Source organism: Onychostruthus taczanowskii, unplaced genomic scaffold (genome assembly GCF_017590055.1).
Source record: "Onychostruthus taczanowskii isolate IOZ18803 unplaced genomic scaffold, ASM1759005v1 scaffold84, whole genome shotgun sequence".
In the NCBI taxonomy this organism is placed as follows: domain Eukaryota; kingdom Metazoa; phylum Chordata; class Aves; order Passeriformes; family Passeridae; genus Onychostruthus; species Onychostruthus taczanowskii.
The window spans coordinates 1,768,699-1,787,301 of NW_024506332.1; positions in this window are offsets into that span (position 1 = coordinate 1,768,699).

Below are 18,603 nucleotides of genomic sequence, written 5' to 3' on the forward strand. Positions count from 1 at the left end.
TGCAGGTTTATTGTCCTTTTTCCTCTATTTTTTTTTGTTATTGTTGTTGATGTCAGTGACCTGCTTTTCATATTCTACGTGCAAGGGTGCTCTGGCAAGAGAGAATTGTAAAATCTGGGTTGCTGTGCAGCAGGGTGGGATCTGCCAGGTGCCTTTATTGAATTCACCTTCTTCTGCCCCAAAAAATGGGATCTCCCAGGGGAAAAGGGTAATGAAGTCACCTTATTCTGCCACAAAAAAATGGGATTTCCCAGGTGCATTTGTTGAATTCACCTTATTCTGTCCCCAAAAATGGAATCTCCCAGGGGAAAAGGGTAATGAATTCCATCTCTTCTGCCCCCCAAAAATGGGATCTTCCAGTGGAAAAGATTTAGTGAATTCACCTTATTCTCACTACATAAAATGGGATCTTCCAGGGGAAAAGGTTTATAGAATTCACTTTTTCTGCCCCATAAAATGAGATCTCCCAGGAGAAAAGGGTAATGAATTCACCTTATTCTGCCCCCAAAAAATGGGATCTCCCAGGTGCCCTTATTGAATTCACCTTATTCTCACTCCATAAAATGGGACCTCCCAGGGGAAAAAGTCGATCAATTCAACTTCTTCCACCCGCAAAAATGGGATCTTCCAGGTGCCTTTATTGAATTCACCTTATTCTCACTCCATAAAATGGGATCTCCCAGGGGAAAAAGTTGATAAATTCACCTTCTTCTGCCCCCAAAAAATGGGATCTGCAAGGTGCCTTTATTGAATTCACCTTCTTCTGCCCCAAAAAATAGGATCTCCCAGAGGAAAAGAATAATGAATTCACCCTCTTCTGCCCCAAAAAATGGGATCTCCCAGGGAAAAAGATTTATTGAATTCACCTTATTCTCACTCCATAAAATGGGACCTCCCAGAGGAAAAGGTTGATCAATTCAACTTCTTCTGCCCGCAAAAATGGGATCTGCCAGGTGCCTTTATTGAATTCAACTTCTTCTGCCCCAAAAAATAACATCTCCCAGGGGAAAAGAGTCATGAATTCACCCTCTTCTACCCCAAAAAATGGGATTTCCTAGGGGAAAAGATTTATTGAGTTCATCTTCTTCTGCTCCAAAAAAGGGGATCTGCCAGGAGCTCAGGCTCTCAGGAGGGTTTCAGGTGTTTGAGAGGCAGGTGGAGAATTGGAATTCTCAAAGTGACCGTGGTCACACAGAGCTGGACCCTCCCAGGGCTGGCTCTGGGAATGCCCAGAGCTGCACCCCTGGAATGGGCAGCTCATGGATCAGCTGCTCCTCCCGAGCCAGAGCACGAAAAGCCAAAATTCAGAAGTGCTTTGAGCTGGAACCTCGGAGGATTTGTTGCATACGAGGCAATAAACGGCTGCTGCAATTGACTAAATGCCACAGCACAGCAGTTTGTTTTAATTATGCTACAAAGGGAGGGATATTACTGTTCTTATGGCACAGCATAACAAGGCAAGGAGAAAAGAAAATTGTATCCTGCTCTCCTCCTGAGAAGGTTTAGCAGCAGCATCTTGTTCATCATGGAGGGCTCAGGACAGCGGGATCCACAAATAAAACATGAGGAGGAACCAGTTGAGAGAGGAGATGGGGAAAAAAAACCCCAAAAATAACAAAACCAGAAAAAAAACCACCCTAAAACCCAGAAATTAAATAAAATTCCATTGCCTCTCTCATCCTCAGCGGTGACTGGTTCTGCTTTCATTTGCTGCAAAAGGAAATATTGGAAAACCTGGAAGTTTTTAGGGCAGGAAGGGTTTGGATGGAGATGTGGTGGATGAAGGGAGGGAGCTCCTCCTGCTGCCTCCCAGTCCATCCAAAATCTGGGCTGGGACACTCAGGGGATTTAAAAAGTTTTGTCTGTTACCCACAGAACTCGCCAGCTTTCAGCTGAAGCTGGGAAAGAAAATACAGGAAGTGGAGAAATCCTCAATTCCCAGTTGAAGTGGGAATTTCTCCGTGCGCAGTTTCCCCCTGCAGTTCCCAGTTTGTCCTTGATCCCAGCTGATTTCCCCTGGCTTTCCTGGTGCCCAGGGCTCTTCCCTGCACCTTTCTGGGCAGTTCTGTACAGAATTTGCTGCCGAGAAATGAGCTGTTGGAAAGCCCTGATCCAAAGGGAAATCCCCGGAGTGCTGGGCCGTGCCCCAGCAGGTTTTCCTGCCCGTGGCTCACATCCCAAGTAAATCCACGGGATTTCCTGCACAAGGAACAGCAAATCTGCCCGGACTGGCAGCCCCAGCTGGGGGATTTGCTGTGCCTGGCTGGCTGGGTTTATTTTTCCCTTTCCCTTTTTTCCCAGTGTGACTCTGAAGTGTTTTGGTTTTAGCAATGCTTTGACAAAAGCTCAGCGCAGCGTCCCTGGGGACACTCTGAGGGCAGCCTGGGTGTCCCCACTCGCAGGGTGGGGTTGTTCCATGTGGAAATGGCACGTGTGTGCCTGGGCAGACATGGGAACTGTGGTGTTTGTGAGGGTCCTGGGACGAGGGAAGAGATGAATCTGACTCCGTGTTCGCAGAAGTCTGATATATTATATTATATTAATGATATGATGTGATATGATATACATTATATCATATCATATCATATCATATCATATATATTATATTATGTTATGTTATGTTATATTATATTATATCATATAATATATTATGTTATAATATATCATATTCTATCATATATTATGTCATAATATATTATATTATACTAATTATATTATACATCATATATTATGTTATAGTATATCATATATTACATTATTTATATTATATTAATGACATTCTTATTATATTATATTACATTATATTATATTACATTATATTACATTATGCTACACTACAACTATACTAAACTATAGAGAAAGGATACATCAAAAGGCTTAAGAAGAATGAGTAATAAAAACTCGTGACTGACTTGGAGCATCCAACACAGCTGAAAGATTTAGGTGTCCTGTGGCTGCTATCGTGGTGTGAGTACCTCATTCCTCTCTTTAAAACATTACCCCACATACATCGTTCCTATTTTCACGACAAAACTACATTTCCCATACTATTAAAATATTAATACAGCACTGCTAATCAACACAACATAATACAACCAGTAAATATCTGCGTATAATGTGCATTTTCACAATGGGAATCGGGAGTTTCAGAGCAAACCTGTGTGCACAGACAGGCTCACACCGATCCACCCTCCCAGGATCCGTGGGCAGCGGATCCTGCTCCAGCCCAGAGCCAGCACAAACTCCTCCTAATTCACATTTTCTCAGTCAGCGCCCTCATGCAGAGTTTCAACGTTTCTAATTGGCCTTTTAATGTGTTTATTGTCCAAGGCAGTCCAAAGGCCAGCCTTTGCTGACTTTGTGTCCCTCCCCAGCTCTCCGGGCCTGAGGCGCTCCGGGCTTTCTGGCGAGCAGCAGGGAGATGTTCGTGTGCTGAGGAGTCTCTGCCGCTAATCCCAGCATCAGGATTCAATTTCAGATAAAGTGACTCCTCCTGAGGAGTGAAATGAGTCCCTGCTCTCTGTGATCCTCACCCCAGGGGGGGTTCAGGGCCGCTCTGGGGTTTGTGGCTCCGCTGTGATGAAGACGAGGCCTTTCCGTGTCAGAGGCAAATGGGAAATCCACAGAGCTTGTCTGAAAGCTGGGATCCAACAAATTGAGAGAGAGAGGAGTCGTGTCTGCAGCTGCAGGCTCCAAATCACTTCAGTGGCTTTGGCTTTGTAGCACAACAAAGCCCGGAGCAGGGGCCATTACCGAGGCTGGGATGATCCTCCTGCATCCCTTTCAACTCAGGATATTCTGGACTCTGTGGAGAGGAAAAAGCTCTGTATTCAGTCTACTCGGGGGACTAAAGAAAGCAAAGCCTCTAAGTTCAGCCTCAGCTTTGATTTCCTGGCAAATATTGCTCCAAACAGTCACAGACACAGAATTCAGACTTGGGAATTATTCTGAGTTGGTGTCTGAGGCGTTTCTGGCCCCTCCTCAGTCTGACCCACAGGGTAAAACTGGGACCCAGAGAGCAGGGACTGCTGTCCTGGGTTTGGGGAATGAACTCTTCAGCTTGAGAAGGGTTTTGTGCCTCCCTGTTCCTGCAGTGCCTGACCCAGGGTTCCCCTGAGGCCACAGGGGAAAGTTGGATCCCAAAATCCCAGGGAGAAACTGGAGCCCAAAATCCCAGGGAGAAGCTGGATCCCAAATTCCCAGGGAGAAGCTGGGTCCCAAAATCCCAGGGAGAAGCTGGATCCCAAAATCCCAGGGAAAAGCTGGGTCCCAAAATCCCAGGGAAAAACTGGAGCCCAAAATCCCAGGGAGAAGCTGGATCCCAAATTCCCAGGGAGAAGCTGGATCCTAAATTTCCAGGGAAAAGCTGGGTCCCAAAATCTGAGTGCACACAGGTGGGTCTTGGGGAAGAGAGAAGAGCAAACATCAAAGGGCTTTTATTAACCTGAAAGGTGTTTTTAATTAATGCACATAATCATCCTTTGTGTTTGCTCTCTGAGGAGTGAGGATGAGGAGGGTGATCCAAGGGCCAGGAACTGGACACGGGTTCCATGAGCAGAGGGGAACAATTCCCTGCTCTCTGCAGCAGACCAAGCACCCCCACAGTCAGGTTTTGCTAAAACAGGTTTTACTCCTTCCCTTGGTGCTGAAAGCAAGGAAAAAAACCCATAAATTGATATTTAGGATTCTCTGACATTCTTCCCCCAACACTGAACCAAAGTCAGTTGTCTTTCCCAACTTTATACTGAGTCAACATTTTAAAAAAGATAAAACATTTCTATTTAAATCTTTACCTGAATTTACCATCCCAAAGTTTGGGGAGATACAAATATAGGTTTTGTCACCGAGTGAGCAGCGTTAGAATCAAAGGTAATAAACCCATTGATCTCCAGTAAGACAATATTAATATTACCATATAGCTTTTATAATTAATTTGCTGCCAGATGAAAGGGAAACACGAGGTCCTTTTAATGCTGGTGATTAAAGGAAAAAGTAAACCTTTGAAAGGCGGATTTGCATGTACAACATGTTGCACTAATTCCAGCAGATCAGGGGGAATTGTTACTGTGCAGTTGGAGTCACATTGCAGAGTTTGGGATGAAAGAGTTGCTGACTTGGGGGAGAAAAGTCTGGGCAGAGTTTGGGGGATTTTGGGGAAGGTTTGTAAAGCCCTGCTCTGGCTGTGTTTGAGTTTCTGTTCACTGCAGGGCAGGGCTTTGGCCAAAATGTCCATAAATGTCCATAAAAACCCAGGAAAGGGGGAGGCAGAGCTCAGTGGGGTCTGTGGGGGTCTCACCAGCCCAGCCTGGCTCGGTTTGCACAGCCTGTCTGTAAATTTAAAATGCAAATGTAAAATTCCCCTTTCCAGAAGCACCATGGGAGCCTTGGGAAATAAATGAGTGGCAGGTTTAGGAGCTGGAGGGAGCTGCAGAGCTGTGCCCTCTGCTCTGCCCGACATCACACCCAAACCTTGGGTGGTAAAAAACATAAACCAGAGAAGATTAAAACTCAGGGATGTGAACTCGGGTGGCTTTTCCTGCAGCTCAGAGTGGGGTCTGTGTGTGAATCTGTTCTGTCTGGGCACTGTGCCTTTCTAAATGGATTTTTCATGGATTTTAGGGGCTGTGGATCCACCTGCTCTGCCTGTGAGGCTCAGCAGAGGGAAATGAGAGCAGTGATTTGCAGGGAAGCTGCCAGAGGGAAGGACTTCCCTGTGCCCCCAAACCCTTCTGCAGCCCCAAACCCTTCACACGGCACAGAGCTGGCCTGGAAAAGCTGCCAAAACTCAGGGCTGGGAGATCAGTCCCAGCTGATCCCAACAAAACCCCACAAAACCCAGTCCTGGGAATGCTCAAAGGACATTCTGCTCACAGAATCCACCCTGGGATGGTCAGGGTGGGATTTGGGGCTGCCCCAAACATTTCAGAGCTCCAGGACAGGGGACATTCTGCTCACAGAATCCATCCTGGGGTGGTAAGGGTGGGATTTGGGGCTGCCCCAAACATTCCAGAGCTCCAGGACAGGAAGGTCAGAATGCCCTGGCTCCCTCCCAGGTGCACTTTGGGGTTCATTCAGGAGCATTTCCAGGTCTCAGATGGAAGAACCCAAAGAGCAAATCTCAGCAGGGCAAGATTTGAGGGGTTTGGAGTTTGCCCAGCTCAGATCTCAGCCCCAGGAGCTGCAGCCCCAGGATCAGTCCCAGCTGATCCCAACAAAACCCCACAAAACCCATTCTGGGAATGCTCATAGGATATTCTGCTCACAGAATCCACCCTGGGATGGTCAGGGTGGGATTTGGGGCTGCCCCAAACATTCCAGAGCTCCAGGACAGGAAGGTCAGAATGCCCTGGCTCCCTCCCAGGTGCACTTTGGGGTTCATTCAGGAGCACTTGGGATTTGGGGCTGCCCCAAACATTCCAGAGCTCCAGGACAGGAGGGTCAGAGTGCCCTGGCTCCCTCCCAGCTGCACTTTTATTCAGGAGCACTTCCAGGTCTCAGACAGAAGAACCCAAAGAGCAAACCTCCTCAGCAGCGCAGGATTTGGAGGGGTTGGAGTTTGCCCAGCCCAGATCTCAGCCCCAGGAGCTGCAGCCAGGCCCTGACTCTGTCCATGGCAGGGGGAATTTCATGTTTACCAGCCTGCTCATCCCTCTGTCCTCCCAGGAATCATCAAAACCCCCATCTCAGACCCAAAACACAATTCAACACCATGCTGGGACACACCCAGGGCTCAGCATTCCCCCCAGCCCTGCCTTCTCCTCCTGGTTGTAAATCAGTCAAGTTATTTACATCTTCCACTCCCACTTCCCCTAATGACAGTCAAATAAAGAAGCCCTGCAAGCTGCTTTTGCTAATGTTTGATTTTCCTTGGATAATGATGCCCTCAAGGCTGGTTCCTTTCAGGCTGCAGCCCTTGATGAGCTCAGGGAGGGCAGGAGGGGAGAAAATCTCCAGTTCTTGATCCTGGGCTTTGATTCCTGAACTCCCCCCCAGCAGCTTCATGGAGCTCTTCTGATGGCTCTGAATTTCATCACCTGGGCATTGCAGGGAAACTCTCCAAACCTGGATGTTCTCCTGCCTTTCGAGGTTAAAAATAAAAACTGGGTGCCGATTTCCTTCCTTTTTCCCCAGGTTCTGAGGTGAAATAATTCCTGCTGAACCATCACGGTGCTCCCACCCTTCCATCACCTCCCAGCCTTTGTGTTTAGCAGGAAATCAGAAGCCAGCACCACGAAATGTCACAATATTTAGTGAAAAATTATTGTAGGGCCAAGAATATTTTAAAAATCATTGTGATTTTTAAAGAAGTTGCACTTTTTCTTTTCCTTTGGACGAGGGATTTAAGGGACAATAAGGCAATGTCAGGAAATGCAGCTCAGGTGCATTTTCATGCATTTTCAAATGCAGTTCAGGTGCAAATTCAGCTCCTGACACCTGAATGAGTCCAGGCAGAGGTGGAAACTATTGATGTTCCCATAAAAAAGAAAAAGGAAATCTCCACAGAGACTCTGGAAGGAGAATTTGTTGCTGAATGTAAATACAGGAGCCCATAAAGGTGGCTGTGATGCCTTGGGGAAGGGACTTGGTTTGTGGTAATTTAAATTTTGCTCAGGTGGCTGAATCCCCCCTTGGAGAATAAGGGGTGTTCACCCCGGTTTTCTCTCTGCTTTTTCTCCCTGCAAATGTGAGGAAATAATCAGTTAAGAAGTTGGAAAAAAAGCCAAAATCCAGCGCCAGTGGGATGGGAGGGGAGCTGGGGATCCTGAAGAATCCCTGATTCCATTCAAAGCGTGTTCACCACAGGAGACTCACAGGATAAATCCCTGTTTCCTGGCTGTTGCTCCACGGAGCGCTGTGCATTAATTTAACTTATTAAAGCTCCCACTAATGAGGTTCCTGTGCAGTTGTGAGGGCGGCCGTGGGGCCACAGGCCCCGAGGAAATGAAACGGGGACCAACATTCCCTGAATCCCGAATATTGAACAGGCAGGGCCGGGCTGTGCCAGGTGCCCACACCCTGCCAACCCTTGGGGCAGAGCTGGACGTGCCACCAGGGCCCTACAAATGTATAAAATCAAAGATTTTTTTTTTCCCCAATTTGTTTTCTCGCCGTTGTTTCCCCAGAACAGGGCGCGCAGCGGCGACAAAAATGCCACAGCAAGAGCTCCTGACGTGAGGGATTCACAGTTAAATCTGCTTTTCCTGTCGTTTCCTCCTCTCCTGGAGGAAATGGGGCTGATTTTCATCCTGCCCAAAGGCAAGCTTGGCTTTTTGTGCGTTAAGGAGCAGAAATGTGGCATTGCCTGGGAGAGCAGTGGGGCAGGAGGGGAATTTCAGCGGAGAGCCTGGCACAGGTCGAGCAGCCCCCTCTCTGAAATCACCTTCTGCACTGACTGGGCCCACAAAAGTTCATTTGCAGGGATCAATATCACTTTGCCCCCCGCAGTCAATGGCCATTAAAGGGACAGGAAATCTCCTGGAGGTGGAGAGAGATCGGCAGCTGCTCCCTGAGCCTGCACCAGGACAGCTGCTGGTGGCAAAAATGGCATCGGGGAACCTGGCCTGCACAGGAATCCCACCTCCACAGTCATGATTTTTTATTATTATCATTATTGGGTTATTATTATTATTATTATTATTATTATTATTATTATTATTATTATTATTATTATTATTATTATGTTATTATGTTATTATTCTATTATATTATAATTTTATTTATTTTATAAATTTTTAAATGTTCTTTTAGTTTATTATTTATTTATGTTTGTTCATTTTTAATTTTATTTTTTATCATATATTTTATTATTTTTATCATATATTTCATTATTTTTAAATTTTCTAGTTTATTATTTTTATTAATTTTTAAATGTTCTTTTAGTTTATTATTTATTTATGTTTGTTCATTTTTAATTTTTCTTTTTTTATTTATAGTGTATTATTTTTATTAGGCCTTAAATGTTCTTTTAGTTTATTATTTATTTATGTTTTAAATTTATTTTTATTTTATTATTTTATCATAGATTTTCTTATTCTAATAATACATTTCATTATTTATTTATTTTATTTATTGTTTATTATTTTATTCTATATTTTATTGTTTATCATTTTTATTATATATTTATTTTTATTTATTATTAATTTATTTATTATTCTAGCTGCTGTTTCTGCTAAACCAGGGTTACCCAGCAGCAGGGAAGGGCAGGGACTGGGGGGGTTTGGAAATCCAGACTGGGGGTGCTGGAAATCCAGATTGGAGGGGTTTGGAAATCCAGATTTGAGAGTTTGGAAATCCAGATTGGGGTTGGGAAATCCAGATATGAGGGTTTGGAAATCCAGATTGAAGGGTTTGGAAATCCAGATTGGGGGTTTGGAAATTCAAACTGGGGTATTGGAAATCCAGATTGGGAATACTGGAAATCCAGTTTGAAGGGTTTGGAAATCCAGATTTGAGAGTTTGGAAATCCAGATTGGGGTTGGGAAATCCAGATATAAGAGTTTGGAAATCCAGATTTTAGGGTTTGGAAATCCAGATTGGGACTTTGGAAATGCAGATTGGGGCACTGGAAATCCAATTGAAGGGTTTGAAAATCCAGATTCTGCAAATGGAAGGGCAGGCAGGGAAGGAGAGGAAGGGGGAGGGATCAGTGAAATTTGGGGTGTCAATTCCACATTTATTAAGGAATTAATAAAATTAAATCCTCATTAAGGAGTCTCTGCACTCTGCATTTCATGATTGTAAATCTGTTTTGTCTGTCACACTCGCTGTGGTGGGCAAAGAATTGAGTGAAATAACAGTGAAAATAACAAAGGAATACCCTTGGAGGAGGAATAATAGCAATAATAGTAATAGTAGCAATAAAATAATAGTGTAATAGTACAACAAAATAATACCATAACAGTAATAGTAATAATAGCAATAAAACCAGCAATAATAAATTGCAATAGCATAATATTAATAGCAATAATTAATAACCTATAATGTTAATAGTAGTAGTATTATTAATAAATAGTAGTAATCATGATAGTACTAATAGTAATAATAACAAAACAGCAACAACAATAAAGATATTTTTATTTTTATTTTTATTTTTATTTTTATTTTTATTTTTATTTTTATTTTTATTTTTAAATAGAGCTCCAGGAGCATCCCAGGGCTGTCTCTGGAGGTCTGAGACACCTGCCCAGGTGAGTTCTGCCCCCCCAGCACCTTCCCCTCCCCTCTCACACCCAAACCAAAGCCCAGCTTTGTTCTCCTGTTGCACAAAAGCCGCTTTAAAGCCCAGCCCGGTGTTTTATGCTGTCAGCCAGCGCCTCTGCCCATGTTTTATTCATGTGTCACTCTCCTGTTCACTGCTAAGGGTTTACAAATGCTTCATCAATTATTAACAGCCTGATACCTGCTCGGGGCTTGCAGTTGTTGTGTCTCTTTTTTTTAATGTACATAAAGAGGTGTTGGGAGGGTGGAGGAGAAAGCTACAAACGTAAGAAAACAAATTAAAAGAGGAATTCAATAATTTACAGCCTATTCCGAGCGAGTTCATGTTGAAAGGAAAGCAGTTGCAGCAGAGATAATTGAATTAAGGGCTTGCAGTTGGTTCCAGAGCTTGGGTGATCTCGCAAGTGTCTGAGGAGAAATCCAGTGTTTAGCCCTGTGAAATTCAGCCTGGAGAGAAATTCAGCCGAGGGATGAGGATCCCAGCGCTCCAGGGGGGCAAAATGGAAATTTCCTGGTGGGAATTCCGGTACCTGGAGAACTCCCCCCCAGCAGCTTCCTGGAGCTCTTCCCCTGATGGATCTGAATTTCATCAGGTGTCACCAGGGCACTGCAGGGAAACTCTTCAAACCTGGATGTTCTCCTGCCTTTTGAGGTCAAAAATAACAATTTCCCTTTTCCTCAAGTTCTGAGGTGAAAGAATTCCTGACTCACCACGGGGCTCCTACTGTCCATGGTTCTGAATTTCATCAGGAATCATGAAATTCAGAACCATTCCTTGAAGAATTTCCCCAGGCGTTGCAGGGAAACTCTTCCAACCTGGATGTTCTCCTGCCTTTCGAGGTTAAAAATAAAAACTGGGTGCCAATGTCCTTCCTTTTCTCCTGGGTTCTGAGGTGAAAGAATTCCTGGCTCACCACGGTGCTCCTGCTGGCCATGGTTCTGAATTCCATCAGGAATCCCCCGGGCATTGCAGGGAAACTCTGCCATCCTGGATGTTCTCCTGCCTTTCGAGGTTAAAAATAAAAACTGGGTGCCAATGTCCTTCCTTTTCTCCTGGGTTCTGAGGTGAAAGAATTCCTGGCTCACCACGGTGCTCCTGCTGTCCATGGTTCTGAATTCCATCAGGAATCACCCGGGCATTGCAGGGAAACTCTTCCAACCTGGATGTTCTCCTGCCTTTTGAGGTTAAAAATAACAATTTCCCTTTTCCCCAGGTTCTGAGGTGAAAGAATTCCTGCTGACCCACCACGGTGCTCCCACCCTTCATCGTTCTGAATTTCGTCAGGAATCATGAAATTCAGAACCACTCCTTGAAGAATTTTCCTGGGCATTGCAGGGGAACTCTTCAAACCTGGATGTTCTCCTGCCTTTTGAGGTCAAAAATAACAATTTCCCTTTTCTCCCGGGTTCTGAGGTGAAAGAATTCCTGACTCACCACGGTGCTCCTGCTGTCCATGGTTCTGAATTTCGTCAGGAATCATGAAATTCAGAACCATTCACTGAAGAATTTCCCTGGGTATTCCAGGGAAACTCTTCCAACCTGGCTCTTCTCCTGCCTTTTGAGGTGAAAAATAACAATTTCCCTTTTCCCCAGGTTCTGAGGTGAAAGATTTCCTGACTCACCACGGGGCTCCTACTGTCCATGGTTCTGAATTTCATCAGGAATCATGAAATTCAGAACCATTCACTGAAGAATTTCCCTGGGCATTGCAGGAAAACTCTTCCAACCTGGTTCTACTCCTGCCTTTTGAGGTCAAAAATAACAATTTCCCTTTTCTCCCGGGTTCTGAGGTGAAAGAATTCCTGCTGACCCACCACGGTGCTCCCACCCTCCATGGCCTCCCCAGTCTTTGTGTTCACAGGAAATCAGAAGTGAACACCCAGGAGTGCCACGATATTAAGAGGGAAAATCATTGCAGGGCCACGGATATTTTAAAAATCACTTTTTCTTTCCTTTCTCTCAGAGATTCTTGCTCTGCTTTCCCCTCAGTGCAGCTGCAGAAAAGGCACCACAGCGAAATAAATCCAGATTCCAGCAGAGCCTCCTCCCCCAAATTCCCCAGGGAAACACCCGAGAATAAATCCCTTTTTTCCTGCTTTTTGCAGTGAAACAACAAACATTTGCCTTTTTAATTTCCATTAGTGGCACGTTGAGATGTTGATAAACTCTCTGAGCTGCTCCTTCCAGCAGGAGCAGAGCAGAGCCTCTTACTTCTCCAGAAGAACAAACTGAGGAGGAAATTCTGCAGAATTGACTGAAAATTTGGGTAAATGCCTTCAGAGTTGGTTGGGCAGCTGGGAGAGTCCTGGGGCAGAAATCCCCATTTTATTTAGATTTTTTAAAAAATATTTTTATTTTTCTGATCATTTTATTTGGAGGCTCAGAGTTCAGTGGGGGCTGTGCCCGTGGGATATGGTGGCCATCATGGGGGGTTCAGAGCTGCTCAGACTGACAAAAACAACCCAAAAAATTTCAAAATGGTTCTTTCTGGAGGGCCCTGGCTGTTCCCAGGACTGACAGAGCCCTGGGGCAGAAATCCCCATTTTATTTGGATTTTTTTTAAATTTTCTGATCATTTTATTTGGAGGCTCAGAGTTCAGTGGGTGCTGTGCCCGTGGGATATGGTGGCCATCATGGGGTGTTCAGAGCTGCTCAGACTGACAAAAACAACCCAAAAAATTTCAAAATGGTTCGTGCTGGAAGGTCCTGGCTGTTCCCAGAGCTGGCAGAGTCCTGGGGCAGAAATTCCCATTTAATTTGGATTTTTCCCCTCAGAGTTCAGTGGGTGCTGCTGGTTGGAACAGCAATCCTGGGGTGTTGAGAGCTGCCCATCCTGACCAAAACAACCCAAAAAAATTCAAAATAGTTCTTTCTGGAAGGTCCTGGCTGCTCCCAGAGCTGGCAGAGCCCTGATGGGGTGTGCCCCCCCAGCCTGGAGGGATCTGTGTCCAAGGGATATGGTGGCAATCCTGGGGTGTTCAGAGCTGCTCAGACTGACAAAAATGACCCCAAAAAATTCAAAATGGGCCTTTCTGGAAGGTCCTGGCTGCTCCCAGAGCTGGCAGAGCCCTGATGGGGTGTGCCCCCCCAGCCTGGAGGGATTTCCCTTTCCCTGGAATACCCAGATCCAATCGGGGTTTGTGTTGTGGGGTACCCTGGGGGCTGCATCCCCCCTTTTGGAATCCCCGCAGCTCTCCTGGAAGCTCTGCTGGCTTGAAATGCTTTGGGAATTCCAGAGTTGGGGCCATCCTGTTAATTGCAGCAGCCAATTAACACAGGTTCATTAGCACAGATGAGCCCCCCACACCTTCCCTGCCACCAGGGTGTCCCCAGCCCATCCCAGCTCCAAGGCAAAGTTCCTTTTGTTCCTTTGTTATTCTCTATTCCTTCTCTTCCCGTGCCTGTCTCCCACTTTTAAAATCTGAATTTTTCATTTTAACTCGAATTGTGGTTTATGATGTATTTATATAGTTTTAAACTAACTTTTGTACTTACAGGCAAGCAATTACTGCTCCAGAGGAGCCCAGAGTTAATATTTTTGGCTTTGAAGCCTCACTTTATTTGAGACTATATAAATAAGGTTCTCATGAAGTATTTATGCAGCTGAAGCCAGCTCTGGGAAGAAAACAAAAGCAATGAGTAAATAATGAAGAATCAGATTTGTGCTTTTTCATTTTGAAAACTGTGTGAATTTTTAACTTTTTCAAGGGAAAGCAAAGCTTTGCTCCCCCTCGTGCTGCTGCAGGGTTTGGGCTCTGCCAGCCCTGCTCTCCTGGGGGTTTTGTGCCAAATTTTTGCCACAATTATTCTCTTTTTGCTTCAATTTGCAGAGTGCCCAACACCTCCAACACTTCTGTGCAGCGGGGAGAGCTGAGCTTTTCCAGAATGAGACTTAAAATAACCCAAATTCAGTGTAAACAACTGCCACTCCACCAGGTAATTACGTCTCCTCGAGATAATATCATTTGCATATGCATTTATACCTCCATGAGTGTTCTTCGAGACTTTAATTAAAAATTAGGCTTTCATTTCCACGATTTCATCCCTTTCTGCTACTCCCACTGTTTTTTAATTTCATTTCAGGGGCCCTTTCTCCACAGAGGGGTTTTTGATGACCCTTCAATGTCTTCTAAAGACATTTCTCCCGCAGGCACCGAGCCTGATTTGATTTAGCCGCCCCCACCTGCACCCCCTGTTTCTGGGTGGAGCAATAAGCCATGATTCAGCACCTTGCCATCAGCTAAAAATCAAATTTCAGCAGCTCTGCTTCCCGCTGCCTGTGCTGAGATCAATGGCTGGGGGCACCCTTCACCCCTGGAGCCAGGAGTGACCCCCACGTCCTCCAGGAGCAGCTGGAAATTCAATGCAGCTCCTGGCCTGAGGGGCTCTTCATGCCCTGAATAGAAAAAGGGATTTTTTAAAAAATTTTTTTAAAGCTTTTCTAGCTCACTTTACACAAATTGGATTTCTCAAAAGGCTCTGAGTCCTGCAGGGTTGGTGCTCTGTCGCTGGGGATGGGGGGAGAGCTGGGGAGAATCTCCCCAGTGGGGCTTCCCTGGGGGCTGCTGCCACACCCTGGCCCCAAAGTGACCCCAAACTGACCCCAAATTTATCCAAAACTGACCCCAAACTGACTCCAAACTGACCCCAAATTGATTCGAAATTCATCCCAAATGGATCCCAAACTGATCCCAAATGGATCAAAACTGACCCCAAACTGACCCCAAATTGACTCCAAACTGATCCCAAACTGACCCCAAATGGATTCCAAATTCATCCCAAATTTTCCCAAACCGATCCCAAATGGATCCCAAACTGACACAAACTGATCCCAAACTGACCCTAAAATTACCCCACACTGATCCCATATTGACCCCAAATGTATCCAAAACTGATCCCAAACTGATCCCCAATTGATCTCAAACTGATCCCAAATTGATCCCAAACTGACCCCAAATCTCCCCCTCCCTGGCCTGGTTTGGGAATGTCCAGAGGGAATAAATCCTAAATCTCCCCTAGGAAACTGTTCCTCAGCCTGTCCTGGGTTGGAATTAACCCCAAATCTCACCCAGGGTTCTTCAATTTGGGAATGTCCAGGGGGAATTAACCCCAAATCTCACCCAGGGTTCTTCAATTTGGGAATGTCCAGAGGGAATTAACCCCAAATCCTACCCAGGGTTCTTCAATTTGGGAATGTCCAGAGGGAATTAATCCCAAATCTCCCCTGGGAAGCTGCTCCCTCTCCCCAGCCTGGTTTGGGAATGTCCAGAGCATTCCTGAGGGAATCAACCCCAAATCAGCCTGGGATCTGCTCCAGTGGGACAAGCTCAGGGATCTGGGATATTCCTTGGGAATCCCCTGGTCTTGGTGCAGGTGTGGCAGTGCAGGTTTTTTATTTTTTTTTATTTTTATAAAGGGTTTTCATCCCCTCAGTAGGACGGGCAGGGCCTGGGGGTGTCTCAGGTCACACCTCCATGAACAAACTGCTGCCCCCCACATTCCCCTCACTCCTGGGGAACAAAAAATTGCAAATTTTGTCATGAAACTGAACAAAAACCCCTTCTTTTCCAAGCCGGTGTTTCATGCTGGCTTTGGATAGAAAGCTCTGAGCCAAACCTTGCTGTGGGTCACTGCGGCTTTTCTGGAATGTTCCCTCTCCCTCCCACTCTGGGGCTGTTTGTGCCCTTTCAGCGATGGCAGAACCTCAAAACTGTCAACACTGTGGGCAAAAAGAGAAGAAACGGGGCTCTGGGGGTTTCATCCGAGGCAGAACAACTCTGGGAAGCCCAAACAGACCCCACAAGGTCCCAGAAAAAATCCCATTTCCCAGCTGGAGGCCCCCAGGCCCACCCTTCCTCCCTGCAGCCAGGTGGGAGAAGCTCAGGAGCATTTCCAGCGCCCACCTTTAAGTGAGATGAGTTGTTGAGCTCGGGGGGAGCACAGGAAATTAAGGAAACGCAGCTGCTTGTGCTGTGAGTGTGCCTGTGGCTGCTACAGCCACCCTGGGCTCTTTTATTGATATTATTCTGTCTTGTTTGCTTGCCTGCTGTTTCTCTCTGTCTTCATTGGCAAAATCAATCTCTCCTGTCTTCCTTTTTTCCCTTTTTTTTCTGTTTTATTAAACCATTGTTGCCTTTTTTGTTGTGAGGCCAGAATTGATCCCTGGCGAGCAGGAGGGGCCATAAATAGAGGGAATCACAGCAGAGGGAGCTGGGGTTTAACAGGCTCCAGCAGCAAAGGGCAAAGCCTCAGGTGTGCCAGGGGGGATTTGGGGCTGCTCAGGTGTGCCAGGGGGGATTTCCCTGCCCAAAGGATCCATTCAGGTGTCCCAAGGGGGATTTTGGGCTGTTCAGGTGTCCCGGGGGGGATTTGTGGGTGCTCAGATGTCCCAGACAAGATTTCCTCACCCAGAGGAGCTGCTGAGGTGTCCCAGGGCTGATTTTGGGTTCTCAGGTGTGCCAGGCAAGATTTCCTCACCCAAAAGATCCACTCAGGTGTGTCTGGGGGGATTTTGGGCTGCTCAGGTGTGCCTGGGGGGATTTCCTCACCCAGAGGATCCATTCAGGTGTCCCAGGGCTGATTTTGGGTTCTCAGGTGTGCCAGGCAAGATTTCCTCACCCAAAAGATCCACTCAGGTGTGCAAGGGGGGATTTTGGGCTGCTCAGGAGGCCCAGGGGGATTTGGGGCTGTTCAGGTGTCCCGGGGCTGATTTTGTGTGCTCAGGTGTGCCAGGCAAGATTTCCTCACCCAGAGGATCCATTCAGATGTCCCAGGGCTGATTTTGGGTTGTCAGGTGTCCCAGATAAGATTTCCTCACCCAGAGAATCCATTCAGATGTCCCAGGGCTGATTTTGGGTGCTCAGGAGTGGGTTCTCAGGTGTCCCAGGTAAGATTTCCTCACCCAAAAGATCCACTCAGGTGTGCAAGGGGGGATTTTGGGCTGCTCAGGAGGCCCAGGGAAGATTTCCCTGCCCAAAGGATCTATTCAGGTGTGCCAGGGAGGATTTTGGGTGCTCAGGTATCCCAGATAAGATTTCCTGACCCAAAGGATCCATTCAGGTGTTCCAGGGGGGGATTTTGGGCTGTTCAGTTATTCCAGGGGGGGATTTTGGGCTGTTCAGGTGTTCCAGGGCTGATTTGGGGCTGTTCAGGTGTGCCAGGGGGGGATTTTGAGTTGCTCAGGTGTCCCAGGTGAGTTTCCTCACCCTGGGGAAATTTTGGGTGCTCAGGTGTCCCAGATAAGATTTCCTCACCCAGAGGAGCTGTTCAGGTGTCCCAGGGCTGATTTTGGCTGCTCAGGTGTCCCAGGTGAGTTTCCTCACCCAGAGGGGCTGTTCAGAGCAGGGCTCTTGGGGCTGAACCTCAGACAGAATTTGGGATGCGCAGAAGCGAGGAGGTGAAAGGGGGGAATTCCCACCCTGCTGGTACCAGAGGGAAAAGCTGCACCAGCCCACGGGGCCTTCCCAGCAGGGTTTGGCCACGGAATCTGCACCAGGGGCTCCTAAACAAGATCCAAAAATTCTGTGGATATTCAGGAATATTCTGGATCACACCCCCAAAGCTGGGAGCTCTGCAGCAGGGTGTTGAGCTGGCCTCTCCCCAGATTTCCAGGGTGTAAATGAGGATTTTATGCCTTGCCTTGGCTGCACTGAGGTTTGTCCCAGCACTTCTGAGCTGTTCCACCTCTCTGGTATCCAGCACTGCCTGGGTTTGGTTGTTTTTGGGTTTTTTTTTTCCTCCTGAAGTGAGAGAAATGACAAGAGGCAGAAAGAGCCACAGTTCAGCTGCTCCTCACATCCAGCACTGGCTGGGTTTGGTTGTTTTTTGGTTTTTGTTTCCTCCTGAAGTGAGAGAAATGATAAGAGGCAGAAAGAGCCACAGTTCAGCTGCTCCTCAGATATTTCATTTCTGCAGAACTGCTGCAGCTCAGCGCTCCACAGCAATTAAAAATAAGTGAATTACAAAGAAAAATCAGCTGCGAGGCCATGGAGTAATTGGGCTGGAAGGGGAAAATAATAAAGTGGATTCATATTTTGAGGTCCTCCTGAAGTGAGAGAAATGACAAGAGGCAGAAAGAGCCACAGTTCAGCTGCTCCTCAGATATTTCATTTCTGCAGAACTGCTGCAGCTCAGCGCTCCACAGCAATTAAAAATAAGTGAATTACAAAGAAAAATCAGCTGTGAGGCCACGGAGTAATTGGGCTGGAAGGGGAAAATAATAAAGTGGATTCATATTTTGAGGTGTTCTCCCAATAAATAAAGAGGAGAGGTGCTCTGCAGCCAGAGTGATGCTCAGGGCAGGTGATTCATGTGCTCAGAGACAGGATCTGAGCAGGTGGTGGTCTGCAGTGCCCTGAGCTGCTGGCAGGACACACAGGGCTGTG